Here is a 12684-nt window from a genome sequence, read left to right on the forward strand (position 1 = left end):
CCCCGTTGCCATGTGAATCTAATACACCTGTTTAGCTGTGAGTCATGCAGCAAGGCAGCTGCACGACATTACCAATTAGGTTCTTGGCAGCTATTGGAGGGCTCCCTGTTATATTCTATCTCAGTGCTTTACTCAGACACCGGTGATAGCTTCCTGTGAGCTGTTCCTGCTCTGGAAAAGATTCTGTCCTGTGTTCTGTAGTCCAGTCATCTTGTTCCAGTGGTCCTGACTCCTGGTGTCAAAAGTCGATCATTGTACTTCTCCCTGCCTTCCTGCTGGTCGTCTCCTGCATTAGAGATCCGAAGATTCCGGATCGCTTACGGTTGTTCCCGGTGTTGTGAGTATCGGCCTTCAGCCGCGCCTTGCGGCCTTGGTCATGGAATTCCATTTATTCTTGTTCATTTTGGTGTTTTTGCGGAGGTGTTCCGCCATAGCTGTCCTTCCTGGTAAACGGCGGTGCCGTGTAGGGTTTGGATAGTGTACTTTGGTTTTCTTTCCCTTTGGCGGCCGTGCCGCACATAATATTAGTTTGTTGTTCTGAAGTAGCCCCTAGCTCAGTTTTTGTGTTTAGGGGTATCTGTGTATAGGGTAACCCTGGCATGACCCACAGCACTAACTCACGGGCATTAACAGCTAAAGTCTATCCTATCAGAAAAACACCATATGCTGACCCAATGATACCACAATATCTAATGCGAGCAGCTGGATGTATAAGATACAATTTCACTTAAGAAATTGAATACTACAATACATTCCAATTGATCTTATCATTCAGCCCCCGTGGGGCAAGAGTGTTAAGTCTCATTATCCACCTGGATTCTTTCTCCAATAACACCTTAGCCCTATCTCCACCTCTAAGGGTTAAAGGCACATGATCAATACCAAAGTACCTCAACTCATCCAACGTATGTTTTGCCATCTTGAAATGGCGTGCCACCGGTTGGTCAATGTTTTTTCCTTCCAGAGTCAACTTGATGGCAGATCTATGTGCTGCCATCCTCTCGCTGAGTTTACGTGTGGTCTGACCGACGTAAAACAGACCGCACGGGCAGACCACAATATAAACAACATGCGAGGTGCTACATGTAATAGCATGCCGAATCAAATATTTTTTGTCAGTATGTGGATGTTTAAAATCCTTGCATACCACCATATACTTACAGGTAGCACATTTAGGGCATCTATAACACCCTGGTGGCTTGTAGTACACATTGGGTGCAACACTGTCCCCCATACCTGTAATATCTGATTTCACCAGACGATCTCTAAGGTTACTCCCATGCCTACATGCCACTATAGGTCTTGTCTCTTTAAACACTGGCAACTCGGGGTCAGACCCTACTATGGGCCAAAGAGCCTTAGAAGCTCTACAAACTATCGGGCTTGCCGTTGTAAAGTCACAAGCCCAAGGCAGCATATTATGGCTCTTTCTATGACCAGGATATAATAATTCAGATCTGGGCATCCATAGAATACGCTGTTTCTGTTCCTCAAGTAAATGCCTATCATATCCCCGACATACAAATTTGGCAATCATGTTATCCAGAAGTTGTGGTACCTTAGTGCTATCACTAGTGATGCGTGCCACCCGCATCATTTGTGATGCTGGTAGCCCCCTCTTTAAGGGCTCCGGGTGATGGCTAGATGCAAGGAGCAACGTATTTCTATCTGTGGGCTTTGAGTAAATCTCAGTGTGCAACTTGCCTTGATCTAATTTAATCTTTACATCCAAGTAATCTATATCTAGATTACTACATTTGTTCGTAAATTTAATAGGCGATGCCAAATTGTTGATCTCCGACATAAGAGATTCAAATGACTCCTGTCCTCCCGCCCACATTAAGAACACGTCATAAATATATCTAGTATACATTAGTATGTTAGTCTGTACTACTGGATTACCAAAAAACATCCGTTCCTCCTGTTCAAACATGTACACATTAGCATACGAGGGTTGCGACTGAAGACCCCATCGCACACCCTCGCAGCTGTAGGAAAAATTCCCCATCAAACAGGAAGTAATTTCTATAAAGTGTTAATTCAAGCAATGTTAAGAATAGCTTATGATCAAAAACATCAGCAGATAAATTAATATCTAAAAAAGCCTTCATAGCTCGCAACCCCTCCGCATGCGATATGGACGTGTACAAACTGCACACATCCAGACAACAGAGGAGGGTGCCAGACGGAATTTCATCATACTGTTGTAATTTAATCAAGAAAGAGGTGGTGTCCTTCAGAAAAGCCCTCTGGTTAATCAGCAAAGGCTGTAGTTTACTATCGAGGAGCTGGGCCACTGGTTGATAGAGAGAGTCCCTTGCGGAAATTATCGGTCTCCCAGGGGGAAGAGTTTCATGCTTATGAAGCTTGGGCAGTGTATACAGTACCGGATTCTTGGGATGATTCACACACAATATCTTGGAGACTTTTTCGGGTATTAACTGCTCATCGGTTGCTTGTTTCAGAATACCAAACAGCTCCTTCTGGTATTCCAGTACTGGGTTTGTCCTTAATTTCTTATAGACACCCACCTCAGATAGTTGAGATCTAATTTCATCACGGTAATATTCCAAATCCAGGATCACAATGGCACCGCCTTTATCGGCGGGCCTGATCACAATATCCTGGTATGTGGAGAGTTGGTTCAGTGCCACCCATTCATCTCGTGATAAATTGAATTTAATTCTAGCTGGTGCTGCCAAGAATCTAGTAACAGAATTATCCATAAGCCGACCAAACGTCCTTATCGAAGCATTATGTGACATAGGGTCAAAGCGTGACCTAGAGATTCTGTTGAGGAAGGGGTTAAATACTGACGGATTATCCGCTGATGGCTTATTCTGAAAAAACTCTTTAAGGCGTAATTTACGTGTGAAGTTGTGCAAATCGCGCGACCAGTTGAACGGATCATGGCCATTGGTTGGGACAAAACTCAGACCCCTGTTCAAAACCTGCATCTCAAGGGATGAGAGAGATCTTTTAGACAGGTTGAATATCAGGTGTTCTTCTTTAGCGTCACACTTCTTATGCCTTTTGTTTTGGCCACCCCTGCGGGTGGGAGTCTTGTTGTACCTGTGGCCCCCGCTCGGCCACTCTGATCTAAAGGGACAGCATTTTGTTGAGTATTATCTTCGGATTCAGAAAAGATAAATTCACTCTCACTGCTAGAGCCTCCTCCCTTCTTATCACGCCTCTTATTGGGGTTTTGCCATGGTCTCCTTCTCCCAGAGGGTCTGGTTTTGCCACTGGGTTCCGAACCCATCAGCCAATGGTAGACTTTGTTTTCCTCATAGTCTTGATCGACCAATGCTTTCTTGTTCCGTTTAAATTTTAACAGGTCACGCCTGTATTGATCACACTGCCTCTCCAACTTTTGAATCCAATCTTGAGAGGTGTCTTTTTCCAGAATAGCTTTGTCCTGTTCTAATGTCATAATCTTATTTTTAGTGATCTCTAATTCCCGATGTGATTCTTCTACCACCAGTATCATGAGATCAAATCCACAACGGTTCAGAATTCCGATCCACTTCCTGACAAATTCCGGGTTATGTCTCCCAATCGTGGGGACATTTCGTACCCTAAAGCCCCACGTAATTTTATGTTCCCTGTAATATTCCGACAAGGACATGCCGTGTAACAAAAAATCTATTTCAGTGCGTTTCAGCGGGGGCTGAATGATAAGATCAATTGGAATGTATTGTAGTATTCAATTTCTTAAGTTAAATTGTATCTTATACATCCAGCTGCTCGCATTAGATATTGTGGTATCATTGGGTCAGCACATGGTGTTTTTCTGGTAGGATAGACTATAGCTGTTAATGCCCGTGAGTTAGTGCTGTGGGTCATGCCAGGGTTACCCTATACACAGATACCCCTTAAGTCAAAATCCCTTGAGGTTAGATTATATGTCCTTTTATATATGTTGTTTAAAATGTTGTTCAATATGTTGTTCATTATGTACATATTTTTGTTTTTTGTTTGTTTACAGGTAGCACTGGCCCCGGTCAGCTGACGCAGGAGGTTCCTATCCCGGACGATTCCATAACCAATCCCCTCTACTTCCGGGTTGTGGAGCTGGTGACACGCATGCTGTTGGTCACCATGGCAGCCGCAGCGTGCGAGGAGAGGGGGGAAGTGGAACGTGATCGCTGGAAGGAAGGACCCGGTGTGCGTCGGCGGGGACGGCGCGATCCTGCACAGGTATTTAAATGTCTGTCTTTATGTGTGTATTTTTAATTGTATTTGGTACTGAGGACGGGGCATGAGCCCCAAAACGTCTACCTACTAATACAGCTTCTTTTGCATCTCATATATGCTGCCAGTGCCGTTCTTCATGGATATTTGTTTGTTTACATCATCAGACACGGAGCGAAGCTAAATTATTGTATTTGAGTGTCAGCTGATATGGATTCTATATATATATATATATATATATATATATATATATATATATATATAAAATATCCAGGGAGAGAGCTGGCACTCACGTATAAACAATAAAGTACCTGTGTGCAATTGCTACAATGCAAAAGTCCCATCCAGTGAAGAAAAACAGTTCCATACCAGGCACGACACTACAGGATTTGATTAAATTGAATATTTATGTGAAAAACAAGTACATTACGCAGCAGAGTCTATGCAGCATTTCGGAGCCACACAGGGCTCCTTCATCAGGACATACGTTTCGTGTACAAAAAAAAAAAAGTGCGGTGCAAAGACAAAAACATTAAACAGTAATAATCAAACAGTTCTTACCTTATAAAGCATCTAGTAGTGAATGGTATAGCCCGCGCCGAAGACCTGGGAAACAGCGGAAGCGGTGCAATTAGACACAGCCTGATGACATCATCACTGAAGGCCAGTTACCATGGTAACACAGCAACCTGCCTAGGGCTCCGGCGGAGGGCTGTAGCAAAAAGTAAACAGACATGGTAACCATGGCATACCAAAAGCATGCATCTGAACAACAGGAGTATAATGCTGTACATAAATGATATTACATATTATGCTAAAACAAACTGGAAAAACACCATACTGTATGCTACACATTGAAAACAATGAAAGTAGCATAACATCATATAAAATAAATAATAATGTAACACCCATAAAAGTAGAAAAAATGAGAAAATAAGATGAAACAGCTGCATCCTAACAAAATAAGATTAAACTAGAACAGGCCTGGCCAACCTGTGGCTCTCCAGATGTTGTGAAACTACACATCCCAGCATGCCCTGCCACAGTTTTAGCCTTCCCTAATAGCAAAACTGTAGCAAAGCATGATGGGACTTGTAGTTTTACAACAGCTGGAGAGCCACAGGTTGGCCAGGCCTGAACTAGAACTTGTTAAAAAAAACATTCCAGTTCATTTTCTCATTTAAACCATGCGGTTGCAAGTAATTAAGCCTATAGATCCAACATGATTCCAGGCAGTGTAAAGCTTTCAAACGATCTCCTTCATGAGACAGTCGTGGCACATGGTCAATTATTTGATATTTTAAAACAGTTAGTGTATGACCATGATTACGAAAGTGTCTTGCCACTGGCTGTTCACTGTCTTTACCTGCAAGAGTTAAATTAATTGCAGAACGATGGAGGCCCATTCATTCCCTAAACGTATGGCTTGTTAAATCTACGTATAATAGATTACAGGACAATAATATCACAGACTCAGTCATTCACGTAACTACGCCCCCCCTCCCCCCCCCCCCCCCCCCATCCCCGAACATCATGTCCCGAGCCCGGATCCGTGTCCGGCTTGGAATTTCCCACCAGACTCGGAAATCAGAACGAGGCAAAATGTCATCATCCCGCTGTCAGATTCTCGCAAGATTTGGATCCTATATTAACAGCTGCGTGTTGCCGCCATTTTTACTCCGGACTTGGAGAGTGAGGGAGACAGACCTCTGTCTCTGTCTGTGGGTGGTGGCATCAGGTGGGGTTAGTGTGTGCTCCGTAGGGGTGCTGCTGCAGTCACTGTGGTGTACCTGTGCTGTGTTAGGGGTGCTGTCTTGGCTGTCACTGGCTGTCACTGGTGTTTCATGTGTTGCAGCTGTATATGGGTGTTGCTGTCCTGGCTATCACTGTGTTCTACAGGGTGCAGGGGCACTGTCCTCCTGTATGCTGGAAAATATAGGGGTGCTGCTGGCCCTGTATGTTATAAAAATTAAGGGGTGCAGTTGAAAAAAAGTAAAAGCACACTGCTCCTGTATGCTTTGAAATATAGGGGTGTTGCTGGCCCTGTATGTTTTAAAAATGCAGAGGATCAGTTGTTAAAATTAAAAGTACACTGCTCCTATATGCTGTAAAATATTGGGGTGCTGCTGGGCCTGTATGTTCTAAAAATTCAGGGATACAGTTAAAAATGAAAAGCACACTGCTGTATGCTGTAAATTATAGAGGTGCTGCTGGCCCTGTATATTTTAAAAATTCAGAGGTGCAGTTGTTAAAAATTAAAAGCACACTGCTCTTGTATGCTGTAAACTATAGGGATGTTGCTGATCAAATAACAATACACTGGCCCTGTATGTTGTAAAACTTCAGGGGTGCAGTTGTTAAAAATTAAAAGCACACTGCTGTATACTATAAAATATAGGGGTGCTGTTGCCCTGAATGTTGTAAAAATTCAGGGGTGCAGTTAAAAATTAAAAGCACACTGCTGCATGCTGTAAAATACAGGGGCGTTGCTGTTCAAATTACATTACACTGTCCCTGTATTCTGTAAAATTCAGGGGTGCAGTTGTTAAAAATTAAAAGCACACTGCTCATGTATGCTGTAAAATACAGGGGTGTTACTGTTCATATATCATTACACTGGCCCTGTATGTTGTAAAAAGTCAGGGGTGCAGTTGTTAAAAATTAAAAGCACACTGCTGTATGCTGTAAAATATAGGGGTGTTGCTGTTCAAATAACACTGGACCTGTATGTTGTAAAAATTCAGGGGTGCAGTTGTTAAAAATTAAAAGCACACTGCTGCATGTTGTAAAATATAGGGGTACTACTGGCCCTGTATATTGTAAAACTTCAGAGGTGCAGTTGTTTAAATTAAAAACACGCTGCTGTGTGCTGTCAAAATAGAGGTGCTGCTGGCCCTGAATGTTGTAAAAATTCAGAGGTGCAGTTAAAAATTAAAAGCACACTGCTGTATGCTGTAAAATATAGGGGTGTTGCTGTTCAAATAACATTACACTGGCCCTGTATGATTAAAAAAATTAAGGGGTGCAGTTAAAATTAATGTACACTGGCCCTGTCTTGTATGCAGTAATAATTCTAGGGTGCAGTAAAAATCAATGTACACTGGCCCTGTCTTGTATGCTGTAATTATTCTAAAGTGCAGTGAAAATCAATGTACACTGGTCCTGTCTTGTATGCTGTAATTATCGTTTTGTATGCTGTAATAATTCTAGGGTGCAGTGAAAATCAATGTACACTGACCCTGTTTTGCATGCTGTAAAATTACAGGGGTTTTGTGAAAATACAGGGGTGCTGGCACTGTCTGCGGTTGCGATGTCTAGGCCTGACCTTCACAACACTGTATGGGAAGAGAAGGCTCCTACCATCATTTGTACGCCCCCTGCAGGTGCTGGAAGGAGCACCGCCAGTCCAGTTGCTGATTTTGAGATTGAGGATGTCACTGTAGAAGTACACCAGGATGAGGTGGATATAGGTGTAGCTGGCGCTGCGGAGGAAGTTGACAATGAGGATTCTGATGGTGATGTGGTTTGTTTGAATAAGGCACCAGTGGAGACAGTTGTTGGCCATGGGATAAAAAGCCCATTGTCATGCCTAGGTAAAATACAAAAAAAAAAACCCTCATCTGTGTGGATTTATATCTCCACAAATCTGGACAACAGGTGTCAAGCCATATGTTGCCTTTGTCAATCCATAATAGGTAGGGGTAAGGACGTTAACCACCTTGGAACATCCTCCCTTATACGTCACCTGCAGCGCATTCATCATAAGTCATTGTCAAGTTCAGAAACTTTGGGTAATAGCATAAGCAGTCCACTGACAGCTAAATGATGTGGTTTTGTTTGTTTGAATATTATTTCTCTGTGAGGATGTAAACACTGAAGAGGGGGGGAATCTGAGGATGAGGACGACATCTTGCCACTGTAGAGCCAGTTTGTGCAAGGAGAGATTAATTGCTTCTTTTTTGGTGGGGGCCCATACAAACCAATTATTTCAGCCACAGTCGTGTGGCAGAGCCTGTCGCTGAAATGATTGGTTTGTTAAAGTATGCATGTCCTGTTTATACAAAATAAGGGTGGGTGGGAAGGCCAAAGGACAATTCCATCTTACACCTCTTTTTCTTCTTTGCGTTATGTGCTCTTTGGGGCCTAGTTTTTATTATTATTATTATTATTATTATTATTATCCTTTATTTATATGGCGCCACAAGGGTTCTGCAGCGCCCAATTACAGAATACATAAACAAATAATCAAACAGGAAAACAGCAACTTACAGTTGATGACAGTATAGGACAAGTACAGGGTAAATAAACATAGTTACATCAGCAGATGACACTGGAATAAATATCAGGTGGCAGAAGACTGCTGGATGTGGTGCAGTTGAAGATTATTAAAGTAAGAAAGGATAAGCACATGAGGGAAGAGGGCCCTGCTCGTGAGAGCTTACATTCTAGAGGGGTGGGGTAGACAGACAGGGGTGACACAGATGGGGTACATAGAGAGCGTAGAACAGAGGGTTAGGATGAGATTTGGCTGGGTTTGGTGAAGAAGTGGGTCTTGAGAGATCGTTTGAAGTTTTGTAGAGAGGTGGAGAGTCTGAGGGGGAGAGGTAGGGAATTCCAAAGAAGTGGTGCAGCACGTGAAAAATCTTGGAGGTAGGAGTGGGAGGAAGTAATCCGTAGGCAGGAGAGTCGGCATGCATTAGCAAAGCGAAGAGGACAGGTGGGAGTGTATAAAGGGAGATAAGGTCAGAGATGTAGATGGGAGAGGAGTGGTTGAGGGCTTTGTAAGTGAGTGTGAGAAGCTTGAAATGGATTCTGAAAGGGAAGGGGAGCCAGTGAAGGTCTAGTAAGAGAGGAGAGGTGGACATAGTGCATTTGGTGAGGAAGATGAGCCGGGCAGCAGCATTGAGGATAGATTGGAGTGGAGAGAAGTATTTGTCAGGAATGCCAGTCAGGAGCAGATTACAGTAGTCCAGTCTGGAGATGACCAGTAAGTGGATAAGAGTCTTAGTAGCATCCTGGGTCAGAAAGGGTCTGATCCTGGAAATATTTTTAGATGAAAATGGCAGGTTTGTGAGAGGTGCTGAATGTGTGGTTTGAAGGAGAGGGAGGAGTCAAGGATTACTCCAAGACAGCGCACTTGGGGGCTAGAGGAGATAGTAGTGCCATCAATAGATAATGAGATTGTAGGAGGTGAGGTTATGCGGGAGGGAGGAAAGATGATCAGCTCTGTCTTAGACATGTTAAGTTTAAGAAAGCGCTGGAACATCCAGGAAGAGGTAGCAGAGAGACAGTTGGAGATACGAGTGAGGAGAGCAGGGGAGAGGTCTGGAGAGGAAAGATAGATTTGGGTGTCATCAGCATAGAGATGATATTGGAAACCAAAAGAACTAATGAGCTTACCTAGTGAGTACGTATAGAGAGAGAAGAGAAGAGGACCAAGGACAGAACCTTGGGGTACCCCTACAGTTAGTGGAAGTGAGGGGGAGGTGGAGTCATGAGAGGAGACAGAGAAAGAACGGTCAGAAAGGTAGGAGGACAGCCAAGAGAGGGCAGTGTCACGCAGACCAAATGGAGTGAAGAATTTGCAGTAGGAGAGGATGGTCCACAGTGTCAAAAGCAGCAGAGAGATCAAGTAGAATAAGTATAGAGTAGTGTCCCTTAGATTTAGCAGCATGGAGGTCATTGCATACTTTTGTAAGGGCAGTTTCAGTGGAGTGGAGAAGACGGAAGCCAGACTGGAATGGGTCAAGCAGTGAGTGTGAGGAAAGAAAGAAAGTAAGGCGGTTGTAGACAATACGCTCAAGGAGTTTGGAGGCAGAAGGGAGGAGAGAGATGGGTCGGTAGTTGGAGAGAGTGTTTGGATTAAGTGTAGGTTTTTTAAGAATAGGAGAGACGAGTGCATGCTTGAAGGCAGAGGGGACAGTGCTGATGAGAGGGACAGATTGAGAAGGTGGGAAAGATGGGAACAAGCAGAAGGAGAGAGGCAGCGGAGGAGGCGGGAGGGGATAGGGTCAAGTGGGGAGGTGGTGAGGGGACAGGAACGAATGAGGGCCATGACTTCCTCTCCAGATGCATTGGAGAAAGATGTCAGAGTAGGTGCGAGGGATGGGGAGGGTTGGTAAGGGATGGGAGAAAGCTGGTTACTGATGGTCTGGTGTGATGTGATGTCCTGACGTATGGAGTCAATTTTGGATGTGAAGTAAGTGGCAAAGTCAAGAGCAGAGAGTGAGGAAGGGAGACGAGGTGGAGGTGGGCAGAGGAGTGAGTTGAGAGTGGCAAAGAGGCGCCGGGGGTTGGAAGACTGGGAGGAGATGAGGTTCTTGAAGTATGACTGTTTTTAAAACTGCCATCCTGTCTGCCACTGCAGTGCCACTCCTAGATGGGCCAGGTGTTTGTGTCGGCCACTTGTGTCGCTTAGCTTAGCCATCCAGCGACCTTGGTGCACCTCTTTTTCTTCTTTTCAATATGTGCTCTTTGGGGCCTAGCTTTTAAAACTGCCATCCTGTCTGACACTGCAGTGCCACTCCTAGATGGGCCAGGTGTTTGTGCTACCCACTTGGGTCGTTTAGCTTAGTCATCCAGCTACCTCATTGCACCTGTTTTTCTTCTTTGCATTATGTGCTCTTTGGGCCTAGTTTTTAAAACTGACATCCTGTCTGACACTGCAGTGCCACTCCTAGATGGGACAGGTGTGTCACGATCCGGGTATCTGGACGCCATTTCTTACCTATCAGATGCCTCCTAAGGCTGGCTCAGCGCTCCAGGACCGGATCCCATCTGTTATCCTGATGTGCACATTCCCGCATCCTCTCCTGTCTCTCTGGACGCAGTCACAGTAACGCCTTATACATCTGGCATGGCGTCTCCCGCGGCCTCCGCCGCCGTCCCTGAGCTTCTGCATTCAGAGTGGCGATTACGTCAGCCGCGGCCTCCGCTGTGTCCGCGTGGTCGGATGTGCATCTGTCAGCCTGGCGTCTCCTGTCTCCGGTGGCCGGCGCCGCCATTACTGTTTTCCAGACCACATGGATTACAATCCAAACTTCCCTCCAAGTGTCTGCATGGGCGCAGCCATCTTGGATTCTGTCAGCTGATCATTCCTACCAATCCGTTGTCAGTATTATTAATTTGCATAATTGCCTAGCCAACGCCTTCCTTGCTGCAGGTATAAATAGGTTGTGCCTGAGCAAGGAAGGCGTCAGTGCTTTGGTTGTCAAACCTAGTTCCAGTTTGTCTCTCTTCTGTGAATGTCTTCCAGGTTCCAGCTCCTGTCTCCAGACTTCTGCTATAGAGACCCGCACCAGCATTCCATCTGCGGTGTAGCCTGACTCTCCGATCCATACTGGACTCACCTGTTTCCAGCTACAACATCACCTGCTTCCAGCTCAGCTTCCAGCAGTGTACAGCTTCTCTTAAAGGGCCGGTGTCCTTTCTGCAGTTTACCACTCTGCACCGGTATTATTATTTCTCCGCTCTCAAATTCTACATTTCATCTACATTGCATCGCTCTCAAGCTTTATTTATTATTTAACTGGTTCCAGCCAGTATCCACTCCGTGCCAACACCTGTCTGGTTCTAACCAGTACCCACAGCAGCATTTTATCTACAGCAGTCCAGCTTTCCCTGGAACACCAGCTGGTACGACCCTGGGCTTTCCTCATTGCTACAGTTGAGCCTGGTAAGGACTTTCCAACTTGCAGATAATAAGAACTGTCTCATACCACCAGAGCTCTGTGGCCCCTGCCACCCTGTAGTACCCAGGAACTGTATTATTATTTCTCTGCTGATTTTTATGTTACCTTTTACTGCTACTGTGATGCATGGAGTTTGTCATAAATAAATATCATTGACTTTTACTCAAGTTGTCGTGGTCACGCCTTCGGGCGGTTTCTCTTCATGTTACTTACATGTCCAGGGGTCTGATACAACCTCCCAGGTTCCGGTACATCTCAGCCCCTACAACTGAGGCTGCCTTCCGTCAGCTCAGGCCCTCAGTTGTGACAGTAAGCACTGACCAAATGAATCCAGCCGGAGACCAGGATCAAGCGGCCAGGCCGATGCAAGAACTGGCAGCCTGACTTGAACATCAGGAGGCTGCACAGGGCCACATCATCCGCTGTCTCCAGGATCTCTCTACTCGGCTGGATGGGATTCAGACAACTCTCCATGGATCAGGCGCATCTGGGGCGTCAACCACAGTGACTCCAACTATAACCCCACCCACCTTACCCGTTTCTGCTCCACGTCTTCATCTTCCAACGCCAGCAAAATTTGACGGATCTCCAAGATTCTGCAGGGGATTTCTCAACCAGTGTGAGATTCAGTTTGAGCTACAACCTGGCAATTTTCCCAGTGACCAAACAAAAATTGCCTACATCATCTCTCTTCTCAGTGGCTCAGCCCTTGACTGGGCATCACCGTTATGGGAGAGGTCCGACACCCTGCTATCTTCTTACACTGCATTCGTGTCAACATTCAGGCGCATCTTCGACG

The sequence above is a fragment of the Pseudophryne corroboree genome, chromosome 6 (assembly GCF_028390025.1).
Source record: "Pseudophryne corroboree isolate aPseCor3 chromosome 6, aPseCor3.hap2, whole genome shotgun sequence".
NCBI classification, from domain to species: domain Eukaryota; kingdom Metazoa; phylum Chordata; class Amphibia; order Anura; family Myobatrachidae; genus Pseudophryne; species Pseudophryne corroboree.